This window comes from Triticum urartu, chromosome 3A (genome assembly GCF_056163025.1).
Source record: "Triticum urartu cultivar PI428250 chromosome 3A, HENAU_Tu73, whole genome shotgun sequence".
NCBI lineage: Eukaryota > Viridiplantae > Streptophyta > Magnoliopsida > Poales > Poaceae > Triticum > Triticum urartu.
The window spans coordinates 199,592,361-199,603,580 of NC_141875.1; positions in this window are offsets into that span (position 1 = coordinate 199,592,361).

Sequence of the window (11,220 nt, forward strand, 5' to 3'; positions counted from 1 at the left end):
AATGGTTGCGCGAGTCCATGGAGGGCTCCACCCACAAAGGGTCCATGAAGAAGCAACCACCCACAAAGGGGTCCACGAAGAAGCAACCTTGTCTATCCCACCATGGCCATCGCCCACGAAGGACTTGCCTCACTAGCGGTAGATCTTCAAGAAGTAGGCGATCTCCTTGCCCTTACAAACTCCTTGGTTCAACTCCACAATCTTGTCGGAGGCTCCCAAGTAACACCTAGCCAATCTAGGAGACACCACTCTCCAAGAAGTAACAAATGGTGTGTAGGTAATGAACTCCTTGCTCTTGTGCTTCAAATGATAGTCTCCCCAACACTCAACTCTCTCTCATAGGATTTGGATCTGGTGGAAAGAAGGTTTGAGTGGAAAGCAACTTGGGGAAGGCTAGAGATCAAGATTCATATGGTAGGAATGGAATATCTTGGTCTCAACACATGAGTAGGTGGTTCTCTCTCAGAACATATGAGTTGGAATTGTGTATGTTGTTCTGATGGCTCTCTCCACGAATGAAGAGGAGGTGGAGGGGTATATATAGCCTCCACACAAAATCCAACCGTTACACACAGTTTTCCAATCTCGGTGGGACCGAATCAACAAACTCGGTCGGACCGAAAAGGTAAACCTAGTGACCGTTAGAGATTTTTGGTGGGACTGACATGCAACTCGGTAGGACCGATATGGTTAGGGTTTGGGCATAACGTAATCTCGGTGAGACCAATTACACAAACTCGGTGAGACCGAGTTTGGTAATAAGCTAACCAGAGAGTTGGTCAGGTAAACTCGGTGGGACTGATTTGCTCTTTCGGTGAGACCGAAAAGTTACAAAAAGGAAACAAAGAGTTTACACTGCAATCTCGATGGGACCGATTCGCTCTTTCAGTGAGACCGAAAAGTTACGAAAGGGAAACAGAGAGTTTGCAATCCCATCTCGGTGAGACCGAGATCCCTATCAGTAGAACCAAATTGCTAGGGTTTGGCAGTGGCTTATGACAAGTGAAACTCGGTGGCGCCGGATAGAAAGAATCGGTAGGACCGAGTTTGGCTTAGGGTTTAGGTCATATGTGGATATGGGAAAGTAGTTGAGGGTTTTGGAGCATATCATTAAGCACATGAAGTAAGAGGCTCATTAAGCAACACCTCATCCGTCCTTGATAGTATTGCCTTTTCCTAAAGACTCAATGTGATCTTGGATCACTAAAATATAAAATGAAGAGTATTGAGCTTTTGAGCTTGAGCCAATCCTTTGTCCTTAGCATTTTGAGGGTTCCACTTTCACATCCATGCCATGCCAATCATTGAGCTTTCCTAAAATAGTCATCTTGGAATAGCATTAGCTCAATGAGCTATATGTTGTTATGAATTACCAAAACCACCTAGGGATAGTTGCACTTTCACATAGTCGGACCATGAGTGTATTGGATGATTGTAATGTTATTCATGTATTTGTGTGACGTGGCGAGTGTAAGCCAACTATGTATCCTTTTCCCCTTTTATTTATTTACATGGGTTGTTGTGAAGATTACCTTACTTGCGACATTGCTTTCAATGCGGTTATGCCTCTAAGTCGTGCTTCAACACGCAGGAGATATAGCCGCGTCGAGGGCGTTACAAATCCGTTGTGACCAGCAATATTTCCACCCCTTCCCTCCCTTGTAATTTACTCCAACAAATATTCCCACGTACTACCTCCTTTCTGGTTTATAGGGCTCAATTCAAAAATCTCACCAACCAAGGAAGATGATGAGTGGTGGAATAATTTTCATGGTTTGTAAAAGCACTCAATTAATGCACTCGTTTTCTCAAAGAATTGTGTTTACCAATGCATTAATTGGAATGCATGCATGCATGAAGTACATGCATTGGTCAAGTTTCTCATAATCCTCGCATGAAATGAATTAATGCACCTTGAAATCTAAGCATGTGATGGGAGTAGCTGTTATGTTAATCACGCAATATATCTTCTGGGATGCTGCTTCAGTTACTTAACTACAGGTTCATTGGGTCACTGACATATGGGCCCAACAGGGGTCTGGCCCACATGTTAGTGACGCAACTGGACCTGCAGTTAAGTCAGTGCAGCTCAGTCCATATCTTACGTAGGTGTGCCATTACTCGCTATAAATACTGCGCCTCCCACGACATCGCTATCTCCTCCCCCTCACATTCACGCTCATCGCTATCTCCTCACCCTCCCTCTCACGTCGACCACCATGGCACCTAGGCGCCCCTCACTACACCGCACAGACAGTCACGCGTCGCCATTTCGTTCCTCGCCGCCACTAGTCGAGGAGGACGCATCGGCATTCCGCTCCTCGTCGCGACGCGTCGAGGTGGAAGCGTCGGTGTTCCGTTCCTCGCCGCCACTAGTCGAGGAGGATGCGTGGGCGTTCCGCTCCTCACCGTGAAGCGTCGAGGTGGACGCGTCGGCGTTCCCAATCTCGCCAGCACGAGCGTCGGAGGAAGCGTCGACTCCCCGCTATGAGGACAACGCCGTGCCGCCTTGATAAAAGCAAAGTCCAGTTAAAATTCAAATAACAAGTCAAATTCATATTTCTTCAAACCGTCAAATAAAAATGTTCGATAAGTTGCAAATATTTGCTAAGTAATTAACATATAGGAAAAATATTAAAATGATTTTTTTAATTGCCCCTAAAAATATTTTAGTGGATCAGCAGGATTAAATACACACTTTTAAATTCAAATACAAAATTTGAATCACTCCCTTTGACTCCAAACTTTTCATGTGGCTCCAGTATATTGCCCTGTATTTTTGGGGATAGGTTTCACATTTTACAAGAAACTTTTACTAGCCAAAAAATTTGCAAAACAATGGAAAAGTTACCAAGCAGTAAAATAAATAAATGAAAGAAAGGTAAACTAGAAAAGCCTGTATGTTGGGCTGGACACTAGAGGCACAATGTGGCCTAGCTCAACAGGGACATCGTTCCCTTTCGACGTGGCCATGGCGTGGCGGCCATCCAACGGCGCCATGGCCATGGATGCCCTCCACGTCGCTCCCTTCTAGCTTATAAACGCATCTCTAAGAAACCCTAGCTGGTCCTCGCCCACTTCTCCCTATTTCCCCATCACCCCCTCCTCATCTAGTCGAAAACGAGCTTGGAAGTTCGCTCGGTGACCACTAGCGTCGTCGCCATTGCCGCGGCCACTGTCGTTGCCATCGTGGGAGGAGATGTCCAGCAGCACCGCCACCCTCTACCTCACCCCCCAGCACCAAATCGAGTAGGGGGCCATGTAGCCATCGCCATCACCGGTCTTCAACGCCACAATCGCCACTTCTCGCCGCCGTCCCGCAGGCTCCGGCCCTCCCTGAACCTCCCCGCGACCGCTATGAGACCCGAAGTGAGATCCACTTCTGAATCGCCCTTTCCCCCCTCGATCTGTCGCCGTTGGGACTCGCCCTGCGCTCAGCCGCCATAGTCGGCGCTCGCGCCCGCGCCCGCGCACCCTCACGCTCAGCATGCCACGGTCCGCGCTCCCACGCACCCCTGGCCCGCCCGGCACGCCCCTGGCCGCACTCGCATGCGCACGCGCCCACGTGTGGCCTCGTCGCCGCCTGCCGCTACTTGCTGTTGCATTGCTCCTGCTGCCCACTGCCGCGCTTCGGCTCGCTGATGCTCATGTCGCTGCTCTGTTGCTGCCTCCCCCTGCTGCTCGCTAGCTGCTACCGCTTTGCACTTCCCCTGCTATGCGCTACTGCCGCTGTGTATTGCTACTGCCGCTACGTATTGCTGCTACTATCACTCTTGGGCATGGCCGCCAAGGCCCTTGTACATGGTCGTGTGACTAGGTGATGCTGTGCGTGTGTATGCACAACCAAGTGCACGTATGTGTTCTGGCACATGGACCCAATCCAATTAATTAGTTCTAATACAACTTAGTTTAGGTTGGATTATTGTTTAGCTAGCCTGATGTATCCATGACATGTTGGCCACACATTGTTAATTAACTCAATTTAGTTGACCTAATAGAACCTGAGTCAATGACACCTGGATCCCACCGTTCACTATTCACCAGTTGACTAGTCAGCATTGACTGTTGACTGGATAGTCAACATGCCCCACTGCCAGCCTCACATGCAAACAGCTTAGTACACTTCTGTGTACCCATAGTATTTTACCCTCTTTTTCGAACTAATAGTAAATCCAGAAAATTGTTAAAACTTTGAAAATTCATATAAATTCAACCCTAGCTCCGATGGAAATAATTTATATATGAAAGTTTTTCAGAAAAACCCGACGAATCCGGCGCAGCCCGTTCGTCCGCCACGCATCACTAGCATAGAAAACACGCAACTTTCCCCCTCCGGTTCATCTGTCCGAAAACGCGAAACACCAGGAATACTTTCCCGGATGTTTTCCTCTTTCACCGATACCACCTCGTACCGCATTAGGGCACACCTAGCATCACGCTTTGTCATGTCATGCATCGTCATGCATTTGTTTGCATTATATTTATTGTTTCTTCCCCCTCTTCTCTCGCTAGACACCGAGACCGACGCCGCTGCTACCCAGTACGACTACGGTGTTAACGACCCCTCTCTCTTGCCAGAGCAACCAGGCAAGCCCCCCCCCCCCCTTGATCACCAGATATCGCCTCTCTTCTCTATACTGCTTGCATTAGAGTAGTGTAGCATGTTACTGCTTTCCATTAATCCTATTCTGATGTATAGCCTGTCCTTGCTACTACTGTTGTTACCTTTACCTGCAATCATAATGATTAGTATATGATGCTAGTTTATCATAAGTGGCCCTACATTCTTGTCCGTCTGCCATGCTATACTATCGGGCTGTGATCACTCGGGAGGTGATCACGGGTATATAATTATACATATATACATGCTATACGGGTGGTGACTAAAGTCGGGTCGGCTCGTAGGAGTACCCGCGAGTGATTCCGATGTTGGGGGCTGAAGGGGCAGGTGGCTCCATCCCGGTAGAGGTGGGCCTGAGTTCCCGAAGGCCCCCGACTGTTACTTTGTGGCGGAGTGACAGGGCAGGTTGAGACCACCTAGGAGAGAGGTGGGCCTGGCCCTGGTCGGTGTCCGTGGTTATTTTAAAATAACACGCTTATCGAGATCTTGGTATTTGATCTGAGTCTGGCTACTGGCCTATACGCAGTAACCCTCTACACGGGGATAGTTATGGGCACTCGATGTCGTGGTATCAGCCAAAGCCTTCATGACGTCAGCGACTGAGCGGCGCGCGCCGGGTTGGACCGCGTAACACAACTTCCTTTGTAATGGAGGTTGCTAGGTCTGCTCTCCGGCCGCGTTCGCAATGTGCAGGTGTGCAAAGGGCGATGGGACCAGACCCCTGCGCCATAGGATTTAGACCGACGTGCTGACCTCTTTGTTGTGCCTAGGTAGGGCTGCGACGTGTTGATCTTTCGACGCCGGGCATGACCTAGAAAAGTGTGTCCAGACAAAGGGGATCAAGCGTGTTGCGAAATGTGGTGTACCTATGACGCCCCCGATTTAATCATACACTAATCATACACGCAAACGTGTACGATCAAGATCAGGGACTCACGGGAAGATATCACAACACAACTCTACAAATAAAATAAGTCATACAAGCATCATATTACAAGCCAGGGGCCTCGAGAGCTCGAAAACAAGAGCTCGATCATAGAGGAGTCAGCGGAAGCAACAATATCTGAGTACAGACATAAGTTAAACACGTTGCCATAAGATGGCTAGCACAAACTGGGATACAGATCGAAAGAGGCGCAGGCCTCCTGCCTGGGATCCTCCTAAACTACTCCTGGTCGCCGTCAGCGAGCAGCACGTAGTAGTAGGCACCTCCGGTGTAGTAGGAGTCGTCGTCGACGGTGGCGTCTCGATCCTGGGATCCAACATCTGGTTGCGACAACCAGGTAGAAGGGATAGAGGGAAAATAAGGAGAAGCAACCGTGAGTACTCATCCAAAGTACTCGCAAGCAAGGAGCTACACTACATATGTATGCATTGGTATCAACTGGAATAAGGCTATTATATGTGGACTGAACTGCAGAAAGCTGGAACAAGAGGGGGATAGCTAGTCCTTTCGAAGACTACGCTTCTGGTAACCTCCATCTTGCAGCATGTAGAAGAGAGTAGACGGAAGTCCTCCAAGTAGCATCGCATAGCATAACCCTAATCGATGATCCTCCCCTCGTCTCCCTATGAGAGAGCGATCACCGGTTGTATCTGGCACTTGGAAGGGTGTGTTTTATTAAGTATCTGGTTCTAGTTGTCATAAGGTCAAGGTACAACTCCAAGTCGTCCTGTTACCAAAGATCACAGCTATTCGAATAGATTAACTTCCCTGCAGGGGTGCACCACATTCCCCAACACGCTTGATCCCATTTGGCCGGACACACTTTCCTGGGTCATGCCCGGCCGCGGAAGATCAACACGTCGCAGCCCCACCTAGGCACAACAGAGAGGTCATCACACCGGTCTAAACCTAAGCGCACAGGGGTCTGGGCCCATCGCCCATAGCACACCTGCACGTTGCGAACGCGGCCGGAAGCAGATCTAGCCCCTTAATACAAGCGCGAGCTTACGATCCAATGCGGCGCGCGCCACTCAGTCACTGACGTCACGAAGGCTTCGGCTAATACCACGACGCCGGGATACCCATAACTACTCCCGCGTAGATGGTTAGTGCGTATAGAGAGGTCAGCACGCCGGTCTAAACCTAAGCGCACAGGGGTCTGGGCCCATCGCCCATAGCACACCTGCACGTTGCGAACGCGGCCGGAAGCAGATCTAGCCCCTTAATACAAGCGCGAGCTTACGATCCAATGCGGCACGCGCCACTCAGTCGCTGACGTCACGAAGGCTTCGGCTGATACCATGACACCGGGATACCCATAACTACTCCCGCGTAGATGGTTAGTGCGTATAGACCAAATGGCCAGACTCAGATCAAATACCCAGATCTCGTTAAGCGTGTTAAGTATCTGCGAACGCCGACCAGGGCCAGGCCCACCTCTCTCCTAGGTTGTCTCAACCTGCCCTATCGCTCCGCCACAAAGTAACAGTCGGGGGCCGTCGGGAACCCAGGCCCACCTCTACCGGGATGGAGCCACCTGCCCCTTCAGCCCCCATCTCCGAACAATATCACAGGTAATGTAACAGTGCAATGTATATAGCATGCCCGTGATCACCTCCCGAAGTGATCACGGCCCAGTAGTATAGCATGGCAGACGGACAAGAGTGTAGGGCCACTGATGGAACACTAGCATCCTATACTAAGCAGTAGGATAGCAGGTAAGGGTAACAACTGTAGCAACAATGACAGGCTATGCATCAGAATAGGATTAACGGAAAGCAGTAACATGCTACACTACTCTAATGCAAGCAGTATAGAGGAGAGTAGGCGATATCTGGTGATCAAGGGGGGGGGGGCTTGCCTGGTTGCTCAGACAAGAAGGACGGGTTTAGTTAGTCTAAGACTACCTAATCAGGTTTAGTTAGTCTAACTAAAATGATTAGGTTTATTAACTACAATTAATTAGGTTAACTAATTAAATTAATTAATTAAATTATTAATTAATTCTTTTTTTATATTTTTTTATCTTCTCTTTTTTTTGGCATGGGGCCCATATGTCATAGGCTCTGGGGGAGCCTAGCGGGCACTGGGCGAATGGGCGCATCGGGTGCTCAGCACCCGTTCGTTCGAGCGCATGCCAGTGCGGGCGGACCCGGCAGGGGGCCATTGCAGGGGGGCCGGTGGCCACGGCGAGGTGAGCAGCGGCGGCCTTCGGCGTCAACAGCAGGTTCGCAGCGGAGCAGGGGGAGTGCGTGGAACGCCGGCTGAAGGCGGGCGCGACGGTCGCACGCGCTGGTGGCGGCGTCGGGCGAGCACGGCCGTCCGCGCGCGGGCTTGGTGTAGGACTTGGCGGGGCCTGGCAGACGCGTGGGCGTGCGGTTGGGAACGCGCATGGGGCGGCCATGGAGTGAGCAGAACAAGGTAGGGGGCAGGCGGGCGCGTGCTGCGGCAAGGCTGGCGACGGCCGGCGCGTAGCTCGGGCGGCAGTAGCAGCGAGCACTGTGGGAGGTAGCGGGCGGACGGACGTAGCATGCAAGGTCGGGGTGCGGCAGGGGAGGACCGGGGCGGGGCCCGTGCATGAGGGTGCACGGCCGTGCGTGGCCGTGCCCGGGTGATGTAGCGACGAGCAGAGGGAGGAATGGGAGAAGACGGGCGGTGCTCACGTTCGTCGTGAGAAGGGGGCGGCGAGGCTCGATGGGGCCTTTGGGGAGGAGGACGGGGACGACCGGTGCATGGGAAGACGATGGCGCTGGCGGACCAGCGAGGTGCCCTCCGGCGATGGGGTCGGGGCGGCCATGGATGGGGCGCGCGCGAAGCTCGGGGAAGACGACGCGGTGCACGAAGGAGAGGAAGGAGGCCGGGAGGTGCGGCGCCGGCGAGGTGGCATCGCGGAGGAGGATGGAGGCGCGAAGGGACGGCGACGGGCGTGACGGTCGGGGCACCGTTGGCGTCGGGGACGCGGTCGTGGCCCGATCCAGATCTGGATCGGGGGAGAGGGGATCGTGGTGGTGGGGGGGCGAGTGGTGGGGTAGTGGGCTAGGGTTACCGTGGTGCGGGGGTATAGGCAGGGGGTGGCCTGGGTCGGCCTGGCGACTGTGGCCAACTGGGCCACTTGGCCCATGGGAGAGAGGGGGGTATTTTCTTCTTTCATTTATTTTTGTTTTATTTTCCTTTTTTTTCTTGTCTCTGTTTTCTCTTACTTATTTAATAGTTTATAGTTTTACAAAAAGTGAACCCCACTCCTAAATTAGATTTGTAAAATCAACTATTCTCATAAAAAGTTTGGGACAAAACCAAAGTAACTTGTATTCTTTATTAAATAAAAAAGCATTTAAGTTATTGTTTCAGTTGTTGTTTTATTTATTTTAGTGCATTCAGATGCTTTTAAAATGTTGGTTTCTCCACCATTATTACAGGATTTATTTGGCACACACCGAACATTTTAGTTTTAATATTTGAAAACTTTTACTATTTGCCTGATTTTGAATTTGAATTTGAATCGGTTTGAACTAATGTGAGATTAACAACAGTAACCGCGATGGCGTGGCATCATTAGCAGAGGTTTACTGTAGCTTAATTATCCGGGCGTCACAATTCTCCTCTACTACAAGAAATCTCGTCCCGAGATTTAAGAGAGGGGTAAGGGGGAAGGTTCTGGTTACGAAATTCTAGCGAGTGTTCTCGGTCTTGGTTGCTCTTCTCGAAGAGGTAGATCCACTACATTGACATCTTCATTTCTCTGCTTCAGGTCATCATAGTGAAGTCGTCCTTTTCTTCGGGATCTCCATCGTTCTTACGAAAGAATAAAGGGTGGTTATTCCGAGAGAGCGGACCTCTACAAGGTTGACTACCTGGTCGATAACATCGGGGAAGGTGGTAGAAAGTAACTCTCGAATTGAAACTGAAGAAAATATCGAGAGCAAGGTACGAAGGTGCAATAAGAAGTTTCAAGTGGATAGGCAATCATTTGTTGCCTGATACGAAATGTGAAGGGGTTCAGAGCAATGGGAATAAGTATTGCGCCTGATACCAGAATAGATCACTAGGCAGGTGGCCCGTGAATTACATACGAAGTCAAGCGTGGGGAATAAGTTTGACAACAGGGTGTACAGGAGAGTCAGGTTTCGATCCTGTGGAACTGTGGGTTATGGGCCCACCATGTGGTTAAAAGTAGGAAGGGCGGAGACGTCTTGCGTGATCATGCAAGCAAGGCATGTCAGGGGGTAGCCTGTCGATTAAGTCGGCAACAACGTCGATACCAAGGGCGAGGGACGAAGAGAACCATTTCCTGCTCGTTGAACGAGGCGGACCAATAGGCAAGGTTCCCGTCCATCGGTGGCTACCAGAATGTCATCCACAGTAGAAACAGGGTCTTACTGACATGGTTGTACACCAAGGTGTGCTACATAAGCAGAAGATTACTACTGCTTATATAATATAGATCACAAGAAGGGTTAAGAAAACCAATGGAAAGGGAAAAGTGTCCATCAGATTTAATCAGAACAATGGAAAGAAAATGTGTTTAAACACATATTTCAGGGGTATATCCTTCCCAAGAACAATCAGAGCATGATATCCATGAAAGGATATAATGTAAAAAATTCTTTACGCAGGGGAGAGAAATTGCATGACATTACCCATACAGCGGTGTTTGGATAATTGAGCAAGAAAACATTTAGCATTGGGCTTCAAATGTTTTTGTTGAAAATTGGAGTACCACAGACATGCTTAGAGATAGCATTGGCATGGTCTTCAAGCAAAGATCAGACTCTGGATACACGAAGGGATTCATCATTAAGACAAGGAGAGGATGAGGGGGTGGCTGATGGACTCAGTGATAATTCAACGAGGTATCCAAAAATGTGGATTTCCACAGTTATGTGAACAAGGAGATAACATTTGTCGGATCAAATGATATAATGATGTAAGCTCGAGAAAAACATACACAATTAAAAATTGGTTGAAAAGTGCACCCGAAATATGGGCTTATAGTAGCATGATCAATGTTAGAATGGTGGTTCAGCAACCGATAGGCTAAGAACGAATTATCGATCATTAACTCCAAAGCAATTGGGTTGCTAGAAGTGCAGAATCCAAACAACACCGTTCACTTGTGGGTACCCCAGTTGGGATCGACACAAGGACCAAGAAAGAATGGTGATGGTGAGAAGTATCATTATAGCAAGAATTCTTAATAGGTGGAGCAATCCTCACAACATTCTTGACATCAAAGATGGTAATACTCCGCGGTAGAACATAACATAAGTTGGATAGCAAGGAACTCAAAGTACAACACAAAATAGGAACAAGTTTTGTGTCGGAGGGAATGCAATATTGTTGTCGATGATAACCCAATTCATCGAGGGCAAAGGATGCTATTTCTCATCAAGAATTCGATAGATATCTTGGAAGACCTCATAAGGTTGATGTTGTTCACGACACATTTGTCGAGAGATTTCAAGATGTAATCAATCAGCGATGATGTCAAATCAAACAAATGATGAAGTGGAAGGTTATTGTAACCATGGGTAGGACACAAACTTGAAATCAAGCTTGTTGTTCAAGGTGAACTGATATGACGAGGAAGATCGACGTAAGCTTAGCTCATCATCGAAAGTTGTGCTCCGAGATTAAGGAGCAGGTAGCACAGTTA